This window comes from Rhinoderma darwinii, chromosome 1, assembly GCF_050947455.1.
Source record: "Rhinoderma darwinii isolate aRhiDar2 chromosome 1, aRhiDar2.hap1, whole genome shotgun sequence".
Lineage (NCBI taxonomy): Eukaryota > Metazoa > Chordata > Amphibia > Anura > Rhinodermatidae > Rhinoderma > Rhinoderma darwinii.
In genome coordinates this window covers 160,817,642-160,841,574 of record NC_134687.1, presented here as the reverse complement: position 1 = coordinate 160,841,574, position 23,933 = coordinate 160,817,642, and the positions used below count along the sequence as shown (strand labels likewise).

Sequence of the window (23,933 nt, the reverse complement as noted above, 5' to 3'; positions counted from 1 at the left end):
GGTTAAAAAGAAGTATTTCCTGACGCTTATCTCAGAACTTTTCGATAGGATACGTGGGGCCAAGGTGTTCACAAAGCTGGATCTTCACGGAGCTTATAACTCGATCCGTATCCACAAAGGTGGCATGTGGAAAACCGCAATTAACACTTGAGACAGCCATTACGAATACCTTGTAATGCCCTTTGGACTATGTAACGCCCCAGCTGTGTTCCAGGAGTTTGTAAATTACATTTTCTGAGACCTGCTGTATGTCTGCATGGTGGTCTATCTAAACGACATCCTGATTTACTTACCTGCTTTACTTACCTGATTTGATGACACATCGGAAGCATGTTCGCCAAGTTCTTTCGCGGTTAAGAGGGAATTGCATATATGCTAAATTTGAGAAAATTCTGCCTTGGGCAGAATTCTCGTACAACAATTGTAAAGGATCTGCCAGGCACTACGTCTGTGGATACTCCCAGGATTAATCAATCGACACCTGAGGCCGGACCTCTTAGACTGACTCCGGCTCCCACCAGTCAGGGTGGCAGGCTCAGGAGTGGGAGAGCCTATCGCGGCCCGGTCAGTCGGAGTTAGCTCCGCCCCCTGTCCATTTATACCTGCCGTTTTCTCTTCCTCATTGCTTGTGATTCTTCCTGGTTTCCTGGCCCTGCTACAGCCTTGCTCCAGCCTGCAACTGCCTTGCTTCAGCCTTGCTACAGCTTCCGCTTATCCTGCTTCGCTCTGACCCCGGCTTGCTTCCTGCTCCTTGCTCTGCGTTCATATACTTCGTGACATCCTGATTCTGACTGGCTCGTTGACCACTCTGGTTTCCTCACGGTGTTCCGTGGGCTACTGCCCCTTCCCTTGCTTGTTCCCTGTTTGTATTCCCTTGCACTTAGTCAGCGTAGGGACCGCCGCCCAGTTGTACCCCGTCGCCTAGGGCGGGTCGTTGCAAGTAAGCAGGGACAGGGCGGTGGGTAGATTAGGGCTCACTTATCCCCTTCCCCTTCTTCCTGCCATAACATAATCACAAGCCCATACCTAGTCTACCCTTTCTCCTACTCTATCATGGACCCCCTTGAGACCCTGACCCAGCAGATGCAGGGCCTCTCCCTACAGGTCCAGGCCCTGGCTCAGAGGGTCAACCAGCCTGACGCTGCCATAGTAGTACCCCTCGCCTCACCTCTAGAACCTGACCTCAAGTTACCTGACCGGTTCTCAGGGGACCGTAAGACTTTTCTCTCCTTTCGGGAGAGTTGCAGACTTTACTTCCGTCTAAAACCTCACTCCTCAGGTTCCGAGAACCAGCGGGTGGGAATCATTATATCCCGACTCCAGGAAGGGCCCCAAGAGTGGGCCTTCTCCTTGGCTCTTGACGCCCCTGAACTTTCCTCCGTTGATCGTTTTTTCTCTGCCCTCGGACTCATTTACGACGAGACTGACAGGACTGCTTTGGCCGAGAGTCAGCTGGTGACCTTACGTCAGGGTAGGAGACCTGTTGAGGAATACTGTTCTGACTTTAGAAAGTGGTGCGTAGCTTCTCGGTGGAATGACCCTGCCCTAAGGTGCCAGTTTAGGTTAGGCTTATCTAACGCCCTGAAGGATCTGCTTGTTAGCTACCCCTCTTCTGACTCCCTAGACCAGGTTATGGCCTTAGCAGTACGACTTGACCGACGTCTCAGGGAACGACAGCTTGAACGTTTCAGTGTTTTCCCCTCTGACTTCCCTGCGATTCCCCCCGAGGTCCCGTCTCCTCGCTCTTCCACGGAAGACTCGGAGGTACCTATGCAACTCGGGGCCTCCGTGTCCCCCCGATAACGTAGAGAGTTCCGCAGGAAGAATGGTCTCTGCTTCTATTGTGGGGATGACAAGCATCAACTGAACACCTGTCCCAGGCGCAAGAATAAGCAGCCGGAAAACTTCCGCGCCTAAGTGATCATCGGGGAGGTCACTTGGGCGCACAGGTATTTCCCGTTAATATGAAACGCAATAAAATTTTGCTTCCCTTTCAGGTCTCGTTTGGTGGTCGGTCTGCCACCGGCAGTGCCTTCGTGGATTCAGGCTCATCTGCTAATATCATGTCTCTGGAATTTGCTATGTCTCTAAAAATGCCTTTTATTGATTTGCCTAATCCTGTCCCGGTAGTGGGTATCGACTCCACTCCTCTTGCTAATGGTTATTTTACTCAGCATACTCCTATTTTTGAACTCCTTGTTGGCTCCATGCATTTGGAGCAGTGCTCTGTACTGTTGATGCAGGGATTATCGTCCGATCTGGTATTAGGTCTTCCCTGGTTGCAGTTGCATAATCCCACGTTTGATTGGAATACTGGGGATCTCACCAAATGGGGTAGTGAATGCCTGACGTCATGTCTTTCGGTTAACTCTATTTCTCCCCGTGAGGAGGTAAACACGCTACCTGAGTTTGTTCAGGACTTCGCTGATGTTTTCTCTAAGTAGGCCTCCGAGGTGTTGCCCCCTCATAGAGATTACGATTGCGCCATCGAATTGGTACCAGGTGCTAAGCTTCCTAAGGGTAGGATATTTAATCTTTCATGTCCTGAACGTGAAGCCATGAGGGAATATATCCAAGAATGCCTGGCCAAGGGTTACATTCGCCCCTCTACTTCTCCTGTAGGTGCTGGTTTCTTCTTCGTGGGGAAGAAGGATGGTGGTGTTAGGCCGTGCATTGACTATCGTAACTTGAATAAGGTCACTGTAAGGAACCAGTATCCCCTTCCTTTGATTCCGGATCTTTTTAATCAGGTTCAGGGGGCCCAATGGTTCTCTAAGTTTGATCTACGGGGGGCGTATAACCTTATCCGCATCAAAGAGCGGGATGAGTGGAAGACTGCGTTCAACACGCCCGAAGGTCATTTCGAATACCTGGTCATGCCCTTTGGGTTGTGTAATGCCCCTGCTGTCTTCCAGAATTTTATTAATGAAATTCTGAGAGATTACCTGGGAAATTTTCTTGTAGTGTACCTTGATGACATACTGGTGTTTTCCAAGGACTGGTCCTCCCACGTGGAGCATGTCAGGAAGGTGCTCCAGGTCCTCCGGGAAAATAATCTGTTTGCGAAAACCGAAAAATGTGTGTTTGGGGTACAGGAGATACCATTTTTGGGTCAAATCCTCACTCCTCATGAATTCCGCATGGACCCTGCCAAGGTTCAGGCTGTGGTGGAATGGGTCCAACCTGCCTCCCTGAAGGCGCTGCAGTGTTTTTTGGGGTTCGCTAACTATTACAGGAGATTTATTGCCAACTTCTCGGTCGTCGCTAAGCCTCTTACGGACCTCACTCGCAAGGGTGCTGATGTCCTCCACTGGCCTCCTGAGGCCGTCCAGGCTTTTGAGACCCTCAAGAAGTGCTTTATCTCGGCCCCTGTGCTGGTTCAGCCCAACCAAAGGGAGCCATTTATCGTGGAGGTTGACGCGTCTGAGGTGGGAGTGGGGGCTGTCTTGTCCCAGGGTACCAGGTCCCTCACCCATCTCCGCCCCTGTGCTTACTTCTCCAGGAAGTTTTCGCCCACGGAGAGTAACTATGATATTGGCAACCGCGAACTTTTAGCCATTAAATGGGCTTTTGAAGAGTGGCGTCACTTCCTGGAGGGGGCCAGACACCAGGTAACGGTCCTTACTGACCACAAGAATCTGGTTTTCCTAGAATCTGCCCGGAGGCTTAATCCGAGACAAGCTCGATGGGCGCTATTTTTTACCAGATTTAACTTTTTGGTTACCTATAGGGCTGGGTCCAAAAATATTAAGGCTGATGCACTGTCACGTAGTTTCATGGCCAATCCTCCTAAGGATCCTGCTTGTATTTTACCCCCTGGTATAATCGTTTCTGCCACTGATTCTGATTTAGTCTCTGATATTGCGGCTGATCAAGGTTCAGCCCCCGGGAACCTCCCTGTGGACAAGCTGTTTGTCCCCCTGCAATACCGGCTAAGGGTACTTAGGGAAAACCATGACTCCGCACTATCTGGTCATCCTGGCATCTTGGGTACCAAACACCTCATTACCAGAAACTATTCGTGGCCTGGGTTGCCTAAAGACGTTAGGGCTTACGTCGCCGCTTGTGAGGTTTGTGCTAGGTCTAAGACCCCTAGGTCCCGACCTGCGGGCTTACTACGTTCTTTGCCCATTCCCCAGAGACCTTGGACCCATATCTCCATGGATTTTATCACCGATTTGCCTCCATCTCAAGGCAAGTCGGTGGTGTGGGTGGTAGTAGACCGCTTCAGCAAGATTTGCCACTTTGTGCCCCTTAAAGAGGCTCTGTCACCAGATTTTGCAACCCCTATCTGCTATTGCAGCAGATCGGCGCTGCAATGTAGATTACAGTAACGTTTTTATTTTAAAAAAACGAGCATTTTTGGCCAAGTTATGACCATTTTCGTATTTATGCAAATGAGGCTTGCAAAAGTCCAACTGGGCGTGTTGAAAAGTAAAAGTACAACTGGGCGTGTATTAATTGCGTACATCGGGGCGTGTTTACTACTTTTACTAGCTGGGCGTTGTGTATAGAAGTATCATCCACTTCTCTTCAGAACGCCCAGCTTCTGGCAGTGCAGACACAGCCGTGTTCTCGAGAGATCACGCTGTGACGTCACTCACAGGTCCTGCATCGTGTCAGACGAGCGAGGACACATCGGCACCAGAGGCTACAGATGATTCTGCAGCAGCATCGGCGTTTGCAGGTAAGTCGATGTAGCTACTTACCTGCAAATGCTGATGCTGCTGCAGAATCAACTGTAGCCTCTGGTGCCGACACGATGCAGGACCTGTGAGTGACGTCACAGATCTGCACTGCCAGAAGCTGGGCGTTCTGAAGAGAAGTGGATGATACTTCTCATCAGAAAGCCCAGCTAGTAAAAGTAGTAAACACGCCCCGATGTACGCACATAATACACGCCCAGTTGTACTTTTACTTTTCAACACGCCCACTTGGACTTTTGCAAGCCTCATTTGCATAAATACGAAAATGGTCATAACTTGGCCAAAAATGCTCGTTTTTTAAAAATAAAAACGCTACTGTTCTCTACATTGCAGCGCCGATCTGCTGCAATAGCAGATAGGGGTTGCAAAATCTGGTGACAGAGCCTCTTTAAGAAACTACCTAACGCCAAGACGTTAGCTTCTTTGTTTGTTAAACACATTCTGCGTCTCCATGGGGTCCCAGTCAATATCGTTTCTGACAGAGGGGTACAATTTGTTTCTTTATTTTGGAGAGCCTTTTGTAAAAAGTTGGAGATTGATCTATCCTTCTCCTCCGCCTTCCATCCCGAAACTAATGGCCAAACGGAGAAGACTAATCAATCCCTGGAACAATATTTAAGGTGTTTCATCTCTGACTGTCAATTTGATTGGGTCTCATTCATTCCCCTCGCCGAATTTTTCCTGAATAACCGGGTCAGTAACTCGTCAGGGGTCTCCCCGTTTTTCTGTAATTTCAGGTTTAATCCACGGTTCTCCTCCGTTTCTCCTGGTAGTTCCAATAATCCCGAGGTAGAGGTCGTTCATCGGGAACTGTGCACAGTCTGGGCCCAGGTTCAGAAGAACCTAGAGGCGTCCCAGAGCGTACAAAAAATTCAGGCTGATAGAAAACGTTCTGCTAACCCCCGGTTTGTCGTCGGGGATCTGGTGTGGTTGTCGTCTAGGAACTTGCGCCTTAAGGTCCCGTCCAGGAAGTTTGCTCCCCGATTTATTGGGCCTTATAAGGTCATTGAAGTCCTCAACCCTGTATCCTTCCGTCTGGAGCTGCCCCCATCCTTTCGCATACACGACGTCTTTCATGCCTCCCTCCTTAAACGCTGCTCCCCGTCCTGGTCCCCCTCGAGGAAACCTCCTGTTCCCATTCTCACCCCTGAGGGGGTGGAATTCGAGGTGGCCAAGATTGTGGACAGTAGGATGATCCAGGGCTCCCTCCAGTACCTGGTCCATTGGAGAGGATACGGGCCGGAGGAGAGGACTTGGGTACCTGCTCGAGATGTTCACGCTGGGGTATTGGTCAGGAGGTTCCACCTTCTCTTCCCCACTAAACCAGGTCCTCTTAGTAAGGGTCCGGTAGCCCCTCATAAAAGGGGGGTACTGTAAAGGATCTGCCAGGCACTACGTCTGTGGATACTCCCAGGATTAATCAATCGACACCTGAGGGCGGACCTCTTAGACTGACTTCAGCTCCCACCAATCAGGGTGGCAGGCTCAGGAGTGGGAGAGCCTATCGCGGCCCGGTCAGTCGGAGTTAGCTCCGCCCCCTGTCCATTTATACCTGCCGTTTTCTCTTCCTCATTGCTTGTGATTCTTCCTGGTTTCCTGGCCCTGCTACAGCCTTGCTCCAGCCTGCTAGTGCCTTGCTTCAGCCTTGCTACAGCTTCCGCTTATCCTGCTTCGCTCTGACCCCGGCTTGCTTCCTGCTCCTTGCTGTGCGTTCGTATACTTCGTGACATCCTGATTCTGACTGGCTCGTTGACCACTCTGGTTTCCTCACGGTGTTCCGTGGGCTACTGCCCCTTCCCTTGCTTGTTCCCTGTTTGTATTCCCTTGCACTTAGTCAGCGTAGGGACCGCCGCCCAGTTGTACCCCGTCGCCTAGGGCGGGTTGTTGCAAGTAGGCAGGGACAGGGCGGTGGGTAGATTAGGGCTCACTTATCCCCTTCCCCTTCTTTCTGCCATAACAACAATCACACAAGTGAATCAACAGCCTTGTCTCCTTTCTACATTGTGTACAGCCAGCATCCTCAAGTTCCTCTTCCTGTGCCAGCCATGACTCAAGTACCAGGAGCCAATTCCTCATTTGGGACTTTTATTCATATCTGGCAGAAAACTAAGTCTGCAATCCTCCAGGCAGTGGACCGCATGAAAAAGAATGCCGATAAAAGAAGAAAAGTTCCTCCTCAGTTCTCTCCGGGAGTTAAGGTCTGGCTATCCTCAAGGAACATTCGTTTGAAGGTGCCCTCATACAAATTTGCTTCCAGATTCCTCAGACCCTTTGAGATCCTACAACAGATAAACCCTGTCTCCTATAAGCTTCGGCTGCCCCCTATCCTCAGAATCCCCAACTCCTTTCATGTGTCCCTTGTGAAACCTGTGGTCCTGAACGGCTACAGTAAAACTCCTAGTCCTGCAGTTGCTCCGAGCGGTTCATCTGATGTGTTGAGGTGAAGGAGATCCTGGACTGCAAGAGGGTAGGAGGAAGGACTTTCTATTTAGTTTAACTGGAGAGGGTTTGGTCCTGAGGAGAGGTCCTGTGAACCAGAAGAGAACCTTAATGCACCTACCCTCATTAAGAAATTCCTCTCTTGTTCTGGTCCCAAGAAGAGGGGACATAAAAGGGGGGATACTCAAACGTCCACGTCCGAGGACCGTCGTTCCTACTCACCCCTCGATGGCAGTGGCCATGGACTTTTGAGTGCTGGCCGGCATCTCCTCCCTAGGAGACGCCAGCACTCATTTCCGCTCAGCTCTGCAGTGTCCCGTAGTAAGCGCGTGCGCTCGTACCCGGCCTCTCCTCGGCCTAGTGGGTCCACATACCCCTGGATCGTGACACATTGTTTTTTCTGCAAATAGCTTTTTTTTTCTATAAGCGGTAATACATTCAAAAAACATATAAATTTGGTATTGCTGTAATCGTATCAACCCGTAGAATAGAGTGAACATGTCGTTTTTATCGCCTGATGGACAACGTATAAACTAAAGCCACCAAAATATGAAGTAATCTCTGTTGTTTTGCCCATTTCACTCCACAAATATTTTTCAGTTTCCCAGTACATTATACAGTACATTAAATGGTGCCATAAAAAACTAAAACTTGTTCTGCAAAATACAAGCGCTCATACGGCTATGCCGACGAAATAATAAAAAAGTTATGACATTTGGAAGACGGGGAGGAAAAAACTAAAATGAAAAAACAAAAATTGGCCTTGTCTTTAAGAACTTAATGCCTATGGATTTAGAATGGGAGTCATAAAAGCTTCTGTACGTGAAATGTGCAAACATCCCAATACTTTTGTCCATATAGTATATCTATCCAATTGACTAGATTGAGGGAGGGAGGTAGGGAGTGAGTGCGTGTGTGCATGTATGTAGCCTCTTTTTCTGCGGTATTGACACATGCGGAAATGTTAATTAAAGGCCTATACATTACATATCATATGTTAGGGTAAACTATACTGACATAATAGGGTTCTTATTTATCAGAGAATATAAATGGGATGATTATTTATTTATTTATTTGATCTTGGTGGTTAATTTAATTCACTATAAAATGAAAAATATACCCGTATATGTCGGCGTATAAGACGACGGGGCGTATAAGACGACCCCCAACTTTTACCCTTAAAATATAGAATTTAAGATATACTCACCATTTCGTGCAGGAGCGCTTCACTATGGCCATCGGCGGCAGGACCCAGGACTCTCTGTCTCTTTGAACTCGCGCATGCGCAGATAGGCTGCTTCATCGCGCGAGATCTGAGAGGCATGGAATGAGAGGAAAGGGCGGGCCAGAGGATCTTACAGAGATGTTCCCTGGCGGCTAATACCGGCTTCCCTCAGATCCGTGGCGGATTCCGTGCATCCCGGGAGCATGTGTACCGGACTGCAGGCTCACAAGGTAACACACAACCTGTGTGTAGACAATATGTAGACTAGGGATGTCACGATACCAGAATTTGGACTTCGATACCGATACTTCGTTTAGTATTGCGATTTCGATACCAATTTCGATACTTTTGCCAACAGTAATAAAAAAAAAATTCTTCCGTTTTCTGATGTGAGGCGCGACGTGTGATGAATTTTGAACGCGCCTCACATTAATAGTAATTAATCCCATCATGTTTCTCAGTCATATTGGGTTAATGTGCGAGGTACATGATGGGGTTAATTACTATTAATGTGAGGAACATGGAGGGTAAATTCATCGCACCTCGCGCCTCACATTAATAAGTGAATGAAAGCCGTGTTTATTTCATTTTTTTACAGCGTACACATCATAAATGATGCAAAAACATTGTTGTCCGCGCCATTACTGAATGTGTGTATTTTATGTATTGAGACTTATTTTAATGTTTATTGTAAAAAAGGTGAAGGTGTATTTTTTTAAAAATTTAACAATACTTTGTTTTTACTTTATTTTTAAACTTTAATGTACTGACATATATCAGATATGTGCCAGTACATTAACCTGTGGACGGATAATACACAGGCAGTTGTTAGGACATACTTGGGTATGTCCTAACAACATGAAATATGGTAAGACAGCCCTGGGGTCCGTCAATAGACCCTGGGCTGTCTGCCCATATATGGTATGGCCCTCGATCGCGTCACAGGAATTCCCTGTGACGCGATCCAGGGGCATCCCCCCTTCTCACTTTCCCCTGAATGCTGCAGTCAGCTGTGATCGCAGCATTCAGGGGAATAACGGCGGAGATGAGCGGTTTCTCTGATCTCCGCCGTTATAGAGCGGGGCTGCGGCTGTGTAATACAGTCATTGCCCCGCTCCTGACAGGAAGTTCGCGCGCGGTCAGCATGAGGAGGTGCGGCCGGCGCTGCACTAATGAGCGGCAGTTCAGGCACTGAAGACAGAACATGGGGGTGTTTTGTAGCGCGCCTGCCATTTTCTGTCTCCAGTGCCGCCGCTCATTAGTGCAGCGCTGGCCGCATTGCATCATACTGACCCCGCGAACTTATCATGACTCAGGAGCGGGGCTGTGGCTGAATTACACAGCCGCAGCCGCGCTCCCATACATTCATGTGTTACTATACTGAGCTGTGCGGCTGCAACGTGCATCCCTAATGTAGACAATATCCGGCATATAAGACGACCCCACACTTTTGACATTTTTTTAAGGGTGTAAAAAGTCGTCTTGTACGCCGATATATACGGTATGTATAATTTATAAATGTTAACAAGCATTTACTATACCATAAATTGTTTATAGTGCCTCAATTTGGACGTACTGTTGATATCAAGTTTAGTGAATATTATCACGCTGAAATAAATTCTTAAATCTTGTCTATTTTTTATTCATTTTTTAACTATGTTTAAGCCTTTGTAGCATTTTATAGTAAATTGCATAAAACTATATGTGACTGTAGTTCACATTTGTAGTTCACATTTGCGTTGGAGGCTCCATTTGAACACCACGGCGGAACCACAACAGATGTGAAGAGAGGCTTACACGTAGCTAAAACTATTTATGACATATTTAGAAGAAACAATACATTAACATTGTGTATAATTTATTAATTGCTACAAGGATAAAAAGGGTCTGTCCAAATGGGACAATCCCTTTAAGTCACACTTCAGTTGTGTGACCAAAGTTATCATCTATCAATAGCTGTTTTAGAAATATGGATGCTTACTGAATCCCAATATAAGTATTATTTATTTGCAAATTCTCTTAACAAATTGGTCAAGACCTGATATTTTTCAGCTCATTATGTTATGGCAGGGTAGACGAGGCCATCAGGTTAATGAGGCCATCAGGTAGACAAGGCCATCAGGTTCCTCCCTTCCAACTCTTCAACATCCCTGGGAAATGTTTTAGGGGTCAACCAAACAAATACCATGGTCCAAGATGCCTCCCTAAACTTAACTTAGGGAAGTTCAGTACTGGTCATTGACCCAGGTAGGGCCTTCGAGCTCAGGTCAATGAACCTTTTGGAGAGGGTTTGACATAGACTGTATCCTAGTGCACTATTTGTGTGATGTACATCATGCTTTTCTTTTGCACTTGGTTAGAAGAGAGCACAATCTGTTTTTCAACAAATCTTGCTCTAAGCAAGGAACATGCATAAAATCTAGATTACACACCATATAGATATAATTTTGCAAAAATTAGAAATAAAGTAGATCTAATTGTCCCTTGGAACCTGATAAAAATGTGAATTTCTGCTCTTACTTTACGCCACATGAGAAAACTGGTTCTTCCTTCTCTATAGTAGTTACTGTATCAGGTAGTGAACTGTGACTGTTAATAACACCTATATGACTGTGTAGAGTCAAAGAACACTTTCTCAAGCTTTCATGAAAGGAAGTAGTCAAAGCTATGATTATCACTTAGATGTTAGATGATCCTGCCATGCTGCCTCAGCATTCCTTGCTCTAGTTGCACCTTGTTGTTAACATTCAGAATATTACCATAGTATTAGACACATACATAGTTTTAGACCCCAAGTAAAAAATATGCCAACAAGCCATATTCTTGTATTAGAAATAACAGTATGATGCCTAACGAGAGGAAAGAGGAACAAAACATCCAACATGGATCTCATCAGAGAATCTGAAGACTATGGCTACCCAGCAGGTCAAAACAAGCTGCTTTATTATTATCCATTGCTTATATAGCACCAACATATTCCACAGAGCTCTAATCATTTTATTGGGCCAATTTCATAATCTTCCAATTATCAGTATATTTGTTTGTACTCTAGGAGATCATACAAACTCTATTCAGATTGTTACCAGTGGTCAGATCTGAATCTAGGACCCCAGTGAAGCAAAGAAACAGTGTTATCCACTGAGCAACTGTGCTACCCTCTTTCATTAAAATAATCTGTTCTTTCTCTATGGATCTTTGTCAAAAAGGTTGCAATGAAAATACTCAGTGGCGGATCATCATTAGGGCGGTTCGGGCGGCCATCCGGGGCCCAAAGCTCCCGGGGGGGCCCATGGCCGCCTGAACCACATATGACCGCACGGGCCCCCTCATGCCCGGTGGCGTCGCTAGCACTGGAGGGGGCCCGGGTGCTAGCGGCAGTTGCATTAATTTGTATCTGAGTCCTGAGGACTCAGATACAAATGAATATTATAGGCTGCAGGCCACGTTAGGCCTGTAGCCTATAAGGCGCTGGGAAGACTCCCTGCGCAGGCCAGTGTGATGAGGTACTGCATCACGCCGGTCTGCGCATGCGTCTAGTCCGGAGGATTCACATGCGTCCAGCTGGAGCGGCCGCCACAGGGCAAGGTAAGTAAAATATATATTTTTTTTTAGGCGAGGGTAGCGCTGTGTATATATTCAAGGAGGGGGGGAGTGCTCCGTTACACTATATACAAAGGGGAGTGCTGGGTGGCCCTATATACAAGGTGGAGGGTAGCGATGTGTGGGCCTATATACAAGGGGGAGGGGAGCGCTGTGTGACTATATACAAAGGGGGGAGTGCTCTGTGACATTATATACAAGGGGGGAGTGCTGTGTGACCCTATATACAAAGGGGGAGCGCTGTGTGCACTATATATAAAGGGGGAGCGCTGTGTGCACTATATAGAAGGGGGAGCACTATGTGGCCCTATATTCAAGGGGGGGAGTGTTGTGTGGCACTATATACAAAGGGGGGAGCGCTGTGTGCACTATACACAAGGGGGGAGCGCTAAGTGGCCCTATATGCAACGGTGGAAGTGCTGTGTGTCCCTATATAAAAAGGGGGGAGCGCTGTGTGACACTATATACCAGGGGGAAGCGCTGTGTAACACTATATACAAAGAGGGAGGGCTGTGTAGCACTATATACAAGGAGGGGAAGTGTGGCGCTATCCACAGCGGTATGTGTGTGGCGCTTTTTACAGGTGGGCTCTGTGGCGCTATTTACAAGAGGGGGAGTGCTGTGTGGCGCTCTCTACAGGGGGAAGTATGGTGCTATCTATAGGGGCTGTGTGTAACGCTCTCTACGGGAGGGATGTGTGTGGTGCTAGCTATAGGGGGGATGTGTGATATATACAGGGGGCTGTGTGTGGCACTATGTACAGGGGGCTGTGTGTATGTGGTGTTTTACAGTGTATGGTATTATTATATTCAGGCGCGCAGTGTTTGGTGCTATTATATTTAGGGGCAAAGTATGTGGCACCATGATAATTTATAGGTGTGGAAATGTTGGAAAAGTTAGGAGCCGAAGACATCTGAGTGGCAAATTCTGCAGAAATGGGTCATCGCCAGGAGAAGTCGTCATGAGCTCTGAACCGGATGGAGAAGAAAAGAGAAAAACAAAACTACTAGAATCTGAGACATCGTCACCTGTGAGTCAATAGATTTATAGAGAATCTGTCACCTCTCCTGGCATGTTTATTATAGGAAATCCTTGTACTTCACAAAAAGTCTTTCTGCAGTCCAGGACTGATAGACAATTCCCCTTGTCAGGAGGATGTGTCCCAGCACAGTGTGATACTGTCAGTATGTAGGGACACAGCCCTGTGACAAGGGGAATCCGTAACACCCATTTGTTAATGCTCGCACAGAAAGGTAGTGTTAACAATAGTTACGGCGCGGCAGGGCGGAAGGGGGGCCCAAGTTTGGGTAGCAGTCCAGGGCCTATGGTCTACTAAATCCGCCACTAAAAATACTAGATCATGGAAGTGCTTGGACAATAATAATTTTTTCTTCATGTCTATCACAAAGTGTGGACCAGGCAGATCTCTGGAAATTGAAGCTCTCCTTATTCTTATCTATGATCAATATTAATACCAGTATATAAAGAATATACAATACTGGTATTATAAAGTTTTTGTATTTCCTATCCATAGAGTCCTGCCTCTTAGTTTATGCAATATGTTCACATTTCCTTTTTATTTAGATCTGCATGGCTGATTTTTTGATTGTACTAATGAAGAATAAAGTAATGTTGACATGTCTTCAACATCAGCATAAATAAGTAAGTTCACTATTTTACATTATTAAATATAAAACTTTGTATGAGATTGTACAATTGTATACTAATGTAAGTAAAGAATGTGAGATGGTAAATAAGGACATGGTGTAATAAACGAGTTGCTGCTTTGATTCTGACCAGGTGACATTGTTATACCCTCCCCTTGTAAGTCTTCATCACTAAAAGAAAGTAAAAATAGCAAACTAAGGGTCCTCTGTAGTTCTTTATTTTTCTGTCTTTATTATTTACGTTAAATGCAGTAGGTAAAAGCATTGTTGTGTTCTAATCCTTTAGCACTGTGTGGTCTTGGGTGCATACGGTAAGTAGGCTTCAACGCCATTTATATTTCTATTAAAGACTTCGCACTCCAATATAATTTGCAAAGATTGTGTTGGTTATTTTCCATATGGTAAATAAGTAGCAAATATCGTAACGTTTCGGTCTTAATTCAGACCTTCATCAGACACTACAAATAAATCTAAATCAGTGAATACATAGTTGATATAATGGTTTGTCTGAGACATTATGATATATGAATTTGTACACATGTACATATATATATGCTCCCCTCAGCCAGAGGAGGTAGAAAGAAACCGTTCTGTAACGGGTGTAATACTATAAAGTTGAAATGGACAAGTGGCCATATGAGATATTTCTTTATAGACCCTTAACACGTGACATAATGTGGGGAGGATTTTGCGGAGAAGAATACTAGATACACCTTTTTATAAAATAATAGATACACCTGTTTATAGAATAATGCAACATGGTATTAGAGGACGTATATCTCCAGTTAAAGAGGCTCTGTCACGCCATTATAAGTGGCCTATATTGTACATGATGTGATCGGCGCTGTAATGTAGATTACAGCAGTGTTTTCTGTTTAGAAAAACAATCATTTTTGACTGAGTTATGACCTATATTAGCTTTATGCTAATGAGTTTCTCAATGGACAACTGGGCGTGTTTTACTATATGGCCAAGTGGGCGTTGTGGAGAGAAGTGTATGATGCTGACCAATCAGCGTCATACACTTCTCCCCATTCATTTATACAACACATAGCGATATAGCTATATCGCTATGTGCAGCCACATAAACACACTATAATGTTACTGCAGTGTCCTGACAATGAACATAGTCCTGCCAGGACGTGATGTGTATTCAGAATCCTGACACTTCGCTAATACAATCCCGACACTACAGCACAGGAGGCGTAATCTGGCGAGATTACGCTGTAACCTGTCATTTCAAACGAGATTACGCTTGCTGTGCTGTAGTGTCGGGATTGTATTAGCGAAGTGTCAGGATTCTGAATAGACATCACGTCCTGGCTGGAGGTAATGTATATTCATTTTCAGGACACTGCAGTAACGTTATAGTGTGTTTATGTGGCTGCACATAGCGACATAGCTGTATCGCTATGTGCTGTATAAATCAATGGGGAGAAGTGTATGACGCTGATTGGTCAGCATCATACACTTCTCTCCACAACGCCCACTTGGCCATATAGTAAAACACGCCCAGTTGTCCATTGAAAAACTCATTAGCATAAGGCTAATATAGGTCATAACTCCGTCAAAAATGATCGTTTTTCTAAATAAAGAACACTGCTGTAATCTACATTACAGCGCCGATCACATCATGTACAATATAGGCCACTTATAATGTGGTGACAGAGCCTCTTTAAGACGTATGTGTCAGTATAAACTGAAGAATGGAATCCTAGGGGCTAAAATAGACCCGCTGTTGTGCATGTAAGTCCTAACTAATGAATAGAACCCTAGTGGCTAAGACTGGCCCATTTAAATAAAGAAAGATGATGAGATACAATGGAGGGAAAAGACCATAGATAGGACATATATGTAGGCAAAACATGTCAGGGTGTACAACAAAAGTGTTCCGATGAGGCACTATATAATGCCACTATAGCTTTCTCCCACACAGTATAATGCCCCCATGAAGTATAATGCCCCCATAGATGCACCCATACAGTATAAAGCCAACACAGATGCACCCATACAGTATAGTGCCCACACAGATGACTCCATATAGTATAATTCCCCATAGTTGTCCCCATACAGCAAAATGCCCCATGCTTGCCCACATACAGTGTAATGCCCCCATAGCTGCCTTTATACAGTGTAATGCCCACACAGATGCCCCCATACTGTATAATACCCCAGAGAGCCACAATGCCCCTGTAGATAGTGCCACAGTGCCCACTGTATTTAGTGCCCACATAGATAGTGTCAGTGCCCACATACCACCACAGCCCCCACATATGCCACAGTGCCCACTGTAGATAGTGCCACAGTGCCCACATAGTGCCACTGTCCCCACATATTAAGTGCCAGTGCCCATATATAAAGTGCATGTGCCCACATAGTGCCACAGTGCCCATGTAGATGGTGGCCATCATATTCGTTTTGACGGAATCAATAGCGTAGTCAACTACAGTGTTGATTCCGTGAAAACGACGGAACCCTTGCGCAACGGAGACAAACGGAAACCATTGGCACCGGATCCGTCACCTTTGGTTTCCGTCTGTGTCAGTCAGGGTTCCGTTCCATCGGAAAGCTCTGACGGAACGTCGGAACGGGATTCTAGCGCACCACACGAACGAAGCCTAATGTAGTAGTGTTACCTGCAGTCCTATTTAACACCATAGATAACACACAGTGATAACTCTCTGAGTACAGATAATGTAGTAGATACACACACACAGAAACATATACACATACAGACTCATATATAGGCACTTAGGCACACAAATACATGCTCAAAGACACATATACACACATATTGGAACATATACACATACAAACACAGAGACATATACACACACAGACAAATATACACACACAAGGAGACATATACACACAGATAGAGGCACAAACAGTAGACAGATTCTCCATTAGGCACTTACTTCTGGCTCTGGGCGGAGCTCCCTTCTCTCTTGCTGCCTCTGCTCCTGTCTCCTCCATGTATGTAACCAATATGCCGGCCCTGAGACACTCCCACTGTTCTTGGATTGGCTACAGCTGCTCCAATCTATGAACAGAGGTCATCTCTTACACTAGGTCTGAGAAGCACTGGTGTAGCCCCCCACCCCCGCCCTGTGAGTGACCTGACCGCCAGTTGGTTAGGTCACAAACTTAATTTTTTTTAGGAAAAAATTTACGATCCTGCAGCGCCCCACCCCCTATTGGACACCCTAGGCACTGCACCCCCAGTGCCTAGTGGCAAATACGGGTTTGCCTTTAAACACGTTCAATTGTCTATGGTATACTAGTTGATGTGGAGCAGGTATTGGCTTTGCTAATAGCACTGAAAGCAGCATCATGTTCTAAGACTGAGACATTCTGTTTAAGTGATATCACTATGTATTTTGTAAGTTTGGTCACCCGATTACAATTAAAAACAATTTCCAACTCTGCAACCATTTTTTTTTATTACTTCAATGCATTGAAAATTAAAACTTCCTTCTACCCCAACTATAGATGATGGTTGGTACAACTAAGAAGGTTTAGGGAATTGGAGTGAATTGAAGCACTGTAAAATAAAAAAGACCAGAACCAAGCAGTTCTTTAAAAAATTGGGTCGATTTATGTCTAAGAATTATACCAGACAAGAAATAGTTTTGTATAATAACACCAATCAAATATAGTAAATGGCATCTTACAGCTGAACATAAGGAGATTTAGGTCTCCTAATGGGAAGCGAAAGACACATATTATTATTTATTTACAACATGTTTATATCTAGCGCTCATCCACTAAATCGTTGGAGTACATAAGATTATAATCTGGGGAACAAGGGGTTCTCTAATTTTTTTCCTTTTTAGGATCCATGACAATCTGCAAAAGCCAAGGTAACTGGCTCATATCCAACCCACTATGCTAGCCGTTTCCAGTTTATATTTCTGTGTATAATTGTACACTATGCGAACTATTTAAACATACCAAGCATTGTGGAATATTTTATGCAATGTCATGTCTGTTGTATAGTAAAACTGTCATTAAGGCCTCATGCACACGATTCGTGATTGCGGATAAAATACTGACCCATTCATTTCTATCTGCCACGGACACCTTCCCATTTATATATTAACAGGTGTGTGTCTGGGCCATAGAAATTACCTGCAAAAATTAGGACATGTCCTATTTTTCGCATTTATGGGCCGTGCGCCTATACTTCTTACTGACCGGAAAAACTGCACGGTTGTGTGAATGAGGCCTAAAAGAAAAAAGAAAACTTTTGCAAACAGTGTTGCTTAAAAATATCCTACTGTTTGTGTCTAAAGTTCCTATGCAGATTTATGTGTCTTCATGATTACAGACTACAAACAAACTCTTTGTAGTCTGATGCTGTAGTTATGCTACCTTTCACCTGTCTTTTGCTTCTAGCTAACCTCCCAAATGTAAGTTAGCAAGAAATAGGGGACAATGTCAGGGAGTATGACTGCAGGAGCAGACTCAAGAGGGGGAGACGAAACCTCCAGCTCACCTTTTGTGTGTAGACTTTGCACTTCAAATGCCGCACGGATCCTCGCGTCGGCACGCGATGTACTGAATGGGAGACAAGGACGATGTGGATCCAGCGGAGCTGTAGATAAAACGGAACTTGTTCCAAGTTTAATGGGCAATTTTCTTAAAAAGATTCAGGAGCAATCCAGACGATGTCCTGAGGTGCTTAGGAGAGATGTGCGGGATTTTAAGGAGCCTACGCGTTTCAAACGCTTCCTGCGTTCTTAATCATGGCTGTATTGATACTAACTGACTTGTCTCGTGTATTTATCTATATCTGCATATGTGTTTAATTGTGTTCCATGTGTTTGCAATCTCCTGGAACGCAAACCGGAAGTCTGATTTGCTATGCGTTCCATTTGTTTCAGGGCATGGTTACTTATGTAAGAATACTTTTATTTTTTTATTTTTTTTAGTTTTTAAACTGTTGATTCAACGTCTTGGATAAGTGTATGGGGGTTCGGACTATTGCTGTTTAATGTGAAGAAAATGAAATTACAGAAAGTCGGGGTAACGCTACGTTGTTTGACTCCTCAGGTTTGTCATAGAATGAGTGTCATTTCCGGTCTAACATAAGTTTGTTATTGTATTTGCGTTTCAGTGTCACATGTTTTCGTGGAACGCAAACCGGAAGTGGCTCTACTGTATTGCGTCTTGAAAGAGGATCCCGAGTTCTGTATAGATTCTTTTGTGAGTATATATTTTTGTTTTTTATTTTGTTTGCGAACACTGTATCGACATTATCAATGCAGTTAGAAGGTAGAAAGATATATTTAAGTAGTATGTAAGTTTGAGCCGATGTGAGTTGAATTGCAGTGTGAGATTAAAACAGATGATAACATTTTGTCAAATTTGTAGAGACAGAAGTTGACAACAATAAACACGATTCTTGTTTGTATATACTTTATCATTATTTATTTGTATATTTTTTTATATGTTTATAATTGTTATGTGTTTTGTTTTATTTACTCATTTGAGTGATTAATATGTTGTCGTGGTAGTCAGTTAGATTGCTAGATTATGCCAACTAGGAGTAGGAGATGAACAGCAACTTCCTTCTACCCCAACTATAGATGATGGTTGGTACAACTAAGAAGGTTTAGGGAATTGGAGTGAATTGAAGCACTGTAAAATAAAAAAGACCAGAACCAAGCAGTTCTTTAAAAAATTGGGTCGATTTATGTCTAAGAATTATACCAGACAAGAAATAGTTTTGTATAATAACACCAATCAAATATAGTAAATGGCATCTTACAGCTGAACATAAGGAGATTTAGGTCTCCTAATGGGAAGCGAAAGACACATATTATTATTTATTTACAACATGTTTATATCTAGCGCTCATCCACTAAATCGTTGGAGTACATAAGATTATAATCTGGGGAACAAGGGGTTCTCTAATTTTTTTCCTTTTTAGGATCCATGACAATCTGCAAAAGCCAAGGTAACTGGCTCATATCCAACCCACTATGCTAGCCGTTTCCAGTTTATATTTCTGTGTATAATTGTACACTATGCGAACTATTTAAACATACCAAGCATTGTGGAATATTTTATGCAATGTCATGTCTGTTGTATAGTAAAACTGTCATTAAGGCCTCATGCACACGATTCGTGATTGCGGATAAAATACTGACCCATTCATTTCTATCTGCCACGGACACCTTCCCATTTATATATTAACAGGTGTGTGTCTGGGCCATAGAAATTACCTGCAAAAATTAGGACATGTCCTATTTTTCGCATTTATGGGCCGTGCGCCTATACTTCTTACTGACCGGAAAAACTGCACGGTTGTGTGAATGAGGCCTAAAAGAAAAAAGAAAACTTTTGCAAACAGTGTTGCTTAAAAATATCCTACTGTTTGTGTCTAAAGTTCCTATGCAGATTTATGTGTCTTCATGATTACAGACTACAAACAAACTCTTTGTAGTCTGATGCTGTAGTTATGCTACCTTTCACCTGTCTTTTGCTTCTAGCTAACCTCCCAAATGTAAGTTAGCAAGAAATAGGGGACAATGTCAGGGAGTATGACTGCAGGAGCAGACTATTGTAACGTCTCTTAGAAAGTGAACCCACTGCGCTACTCCGCCGTAACGGGTAGCTGCTGGCCAGACAAGTCTATGGCAGTCACAGTTCGATGGTACCTGGATGGCAGGCTAATGCCGGATCACCGGAAGTAGGCTTGGGCAGGATAGCTGGAAGCTGGCTTGTGCAGGATAATCGGAAGCTGGCTTGTGCTGGATAATTGGAAGCTGGCTTGTGCAGGATAGCTGGAAGCTGGCTTGTGCAGGATAGCTGGAAGCTGGCTTGTGCAGGGTAGCTGGAAGCTGGCTTGTGCTGGATAATCGGAAGCTGGTTTGTGCTGGATAGTCGGAAGCTGGCTTGTGCTGGATAATCGGAAGCTGGCTTGTGCAGGGTAGCTGAAAGCTGGCTTGTGCTGGATAATCGGAAGCTGGTTTGTGCTGGATAATCGGAAGCTGGCTTGCGCTATATAATCGGAAGCTGGCTTGTGCTGGATAATCGGAAGCTGGCTTGTGTAGGGTAGCTGGATGCTGGCTTGTGCTGGATCATCGGAAGCTGGTTTGTGCTGGATAATCGGAAGCTGGCTTGTGCTGGATAATCGGGAGCTGGCTTGTGCTGGATAATCGGAAGCTGGCTTGTGCTGGAATATCGGACTTGTCACGGACACTGGACACAGATACTGGAATCTTCTCAGACATTGGACTTGACACAGATACTGGACACGGATACTGGAGTCGTAACAGAAGCTGGACTTGACACAGACACTGGACACATACTGGAGTCGTCACGGCCACTAGACTTGACACGGACACTGGACACGGATACTGGAGTCGTCACGCACACTGGACTTGACACGGATACTGGACACCGATACTGAAGTCGTCATGCACACTGGACTTGACACGGACCCTGGACACGGGATACAGGACTGGACACGGATACTGGTTAGTCACAAAAACAGGTTTCAGGGAACTAGATACGGAACCTTCGCAGCCTAACACTGGGTTAGAACTAACATTGCTCAGGCACTGAGGAAGTGGGCAGAGTTCCTCAAAGGGTTCAGGATGTGCTGGGATAGGCTGGGGGCAATATTCCTCATTGTATAATTCTTATTGTATGCCGATTGGCAGCCATAAGCTCCTCAAGTGTCAGCCGGAGTAGTATAAATACTCAGCATTATTTGTATATAGGCTTGGGGCCAGCGCGGCCCTTTAAGAGCTGTGACGAGCATGTCCACCCTACGGGCATAGGCTGAGAGTGGAGGAGAGAGCAGAGCGCGCCGGTTTTCCTGGGCAGGGAGACGCCGGCAACGTGGACGAACAAGCTGGCGGCCACTGGAGTGAGTGAGACCCGCGGCTGCCGGCGCTACAGCTATAAAGGTTTTTTTGGTAGCCTGTAAACATGCTACAGATCAGTCTGCACAGGAGCTGTAGACACAAATCCTTAGGAAGATTTTAATTTCATTTTAATTTCTTGTTTTATGCTAGAAGGTGCATTGCACAGTTAAATGTATGGATATTCGCTATTTTTCTTAGTGATTGAAGTCTGCGTACTTAACACTGTAGTTCCTGCATTCCAGCCACAGTACAGGACAAGTGAGAATATGTGTCTATAATTTGTCATTTCAAGCTTCTCTGGTGTAATTATTAAAATTGCCTATGGCTAACATAACACTTCGAGAGGATTAGTCACTTGGGTCAGTATTTAGGCTGCCCCTCTCCTTGAACACTGGGAGCTAAGGATTACCTGATCACCGGAGGCTCAAATGAGCTTCACACATGGTGTCATTAAGGACAACATGATCTTGTTATGCTCTTGTAAATATGTGCTCTGTTTACAAATTAGCAGTGGTCTTCTGAAGAACATATATTCTTAAACCTGCCCCCCTATGACCTGGAGTTTGTTTGAAACCATAGAAGCCGAATGGGGAGTGGTGGGAAGATACCTGCTTGAAAAGAACGACCTTTACATCGCCTCATGTAATCTGGAAAAGTCATGAAAGCTGGAAGAAAGGCATTTACTAGTGGAATTTATGGCCCTTTTCAGACACCGTGAATAAAATAAAGTAATGCATGTCATACAGTATTTTTGGAAAGGTGAAATAGACCAACATATGTCCCATTTTACATCTTCATATTAGTGTGGTTCATGTTTAGCAAAACGTATATCATGGTGAAATTTAAAAAATAAAAATAAAGCTTTATACTGTTACTGTTTATAATATAATAATATTTCTTTGCTGACAAAAGTTGTATTTTAACCCCTTCCCCCTTTATGCATTCTGGGCCTTAATGACCAAGCAATATTTTTAGTTTTTCCATCGTCGCATTCAAAGTGCTATAACTTTTTTATTTTCTTGTCGACGTGGCTGTATGAGGACTTGTTTTTTTCATTACGATTGCGGCAATACCATATATGTGTCGTTTTTATTTTATTTTTTACAATTTTACTAAATAAAAGCACTTCTTAGAAAAAAAAATGGTTTTATATTTTTTCTGTGTGCCTTTATAAATAATTTTTATTTCACATTAATTATTTTTTCAGTTCCACCAGGGACTTTACTGTGCGATCTTTTGATCGCTTAAATAATGCTTAGGTATACTTAATATACCAAAGCATTATTGCCTGTCAGTATAAAACGGACAGACAATCTATTAGCCATGCCTATGTCACGGCCTAATAGACATATAGCTAGGGCAGGCCTTTGTTAGGCCCCGACTGCCATGGAAACACATTGGCGGCCCGCAAACACATTTGCGGGCCGACGGGTGACAGAGCGAGCCCCCTCCCTCTGTAAACTACTCAGATGCAGCAGCCGTTAATGACCACAGCATCTGAGGGGTTAAACGGTCACAATCTAAGGTAACTTTGATCGCTACTGTTGGAGCAGGAGTCCGGCTGTCATCAGACAGCCAAGCACCCGCTCCAGCCTGCACGGGACACCCGTGCAGGACTTTGATTAGGCCGCCGTGAAAAGGTTTATCGGCGGTCATTAAGGGGTTGAATTAAACATCTACCAAAGACATCTATGTATTGTAAATGGAGGGAATAACACAGCAGGCTAACATAAATTACTAGGGGGTTCTGGTGAAGCCTAAGCTTCTACCAAGGGGTGTCAGTGCTTTCCTAAAGTTAAAATGGTTACTGTCTGACATGGTCTGGGTGCCCTCTTAATAAATGTGGCCACAGAAAGATACATTGCTGAAGCCAACCAGTTGTCCACAGTGTTATTTAAAGAGACACCAATTACTAATCTCAGTAGTGGGCTCATGCGAAACACTTGAAAATACCTAAAATGGGCCCACATGCTGACATTCTGAGCAGCGCTGTACAGGTTGAAATCATTAGCAAGCAACAACACAGCTTGCAATATACACATGGTCAACTTGTTACTGGGCTATTTCTTTCCCACACCAGGGCTCCTCAAACTCTGAGGCGGGCCTCACGATTGGGGTGCCCTCCAATTGTGGGTGAGGGTCAACTGTGGAGGCAGTTTTGATAGAAGCGATCATAATCTGCACTGTCCTTACCCTGGCTGCACCAATCTCTGGTTTAGTAATAATTGATTCCTTATTCTAATGTTATACTGAGTTCAGGAGACAAATACGAGTTCACCACATTATAAGTGCCCTATCTCCTACTATAATGTAGGTGACAGTAATGCTTTTTATTTAAAAAAAACGATCTATTTTCACAACGTTAGGAGCGATTTTGGTTTATGCTAATGAGTTGCTTAATGCTCAAGTGGGCGTG

General features: G+C 44.6%; 1 long non-coding RNA gene across 1 annotated transcript in view; it reads left to right on the top strand.

Annotated features, from left to right (window-relative positions):
• Positions 1–22,578, top strand: part of LOC142737877 (uncharacterized) — a 37,134-nt gene extending 14,556 nt beyond the window's left edge. Inside the window, exons 2-4 of the long non-coding RNA XR_012880586.1 lie at positions 13,555–13,632; positions 18,757–18,845; positions 22,097–22,578. This is a non-coding gene — a long non-coding RNA (uncharacterized LOC142737877). The remainder of the gene's footprint in view (positions 1–13,554; positions 13,633–18,756; positions 18,846–22,096) is intronic.
• Positions 22,579–23,933: the final 1,355 nt, after the last annotated feature.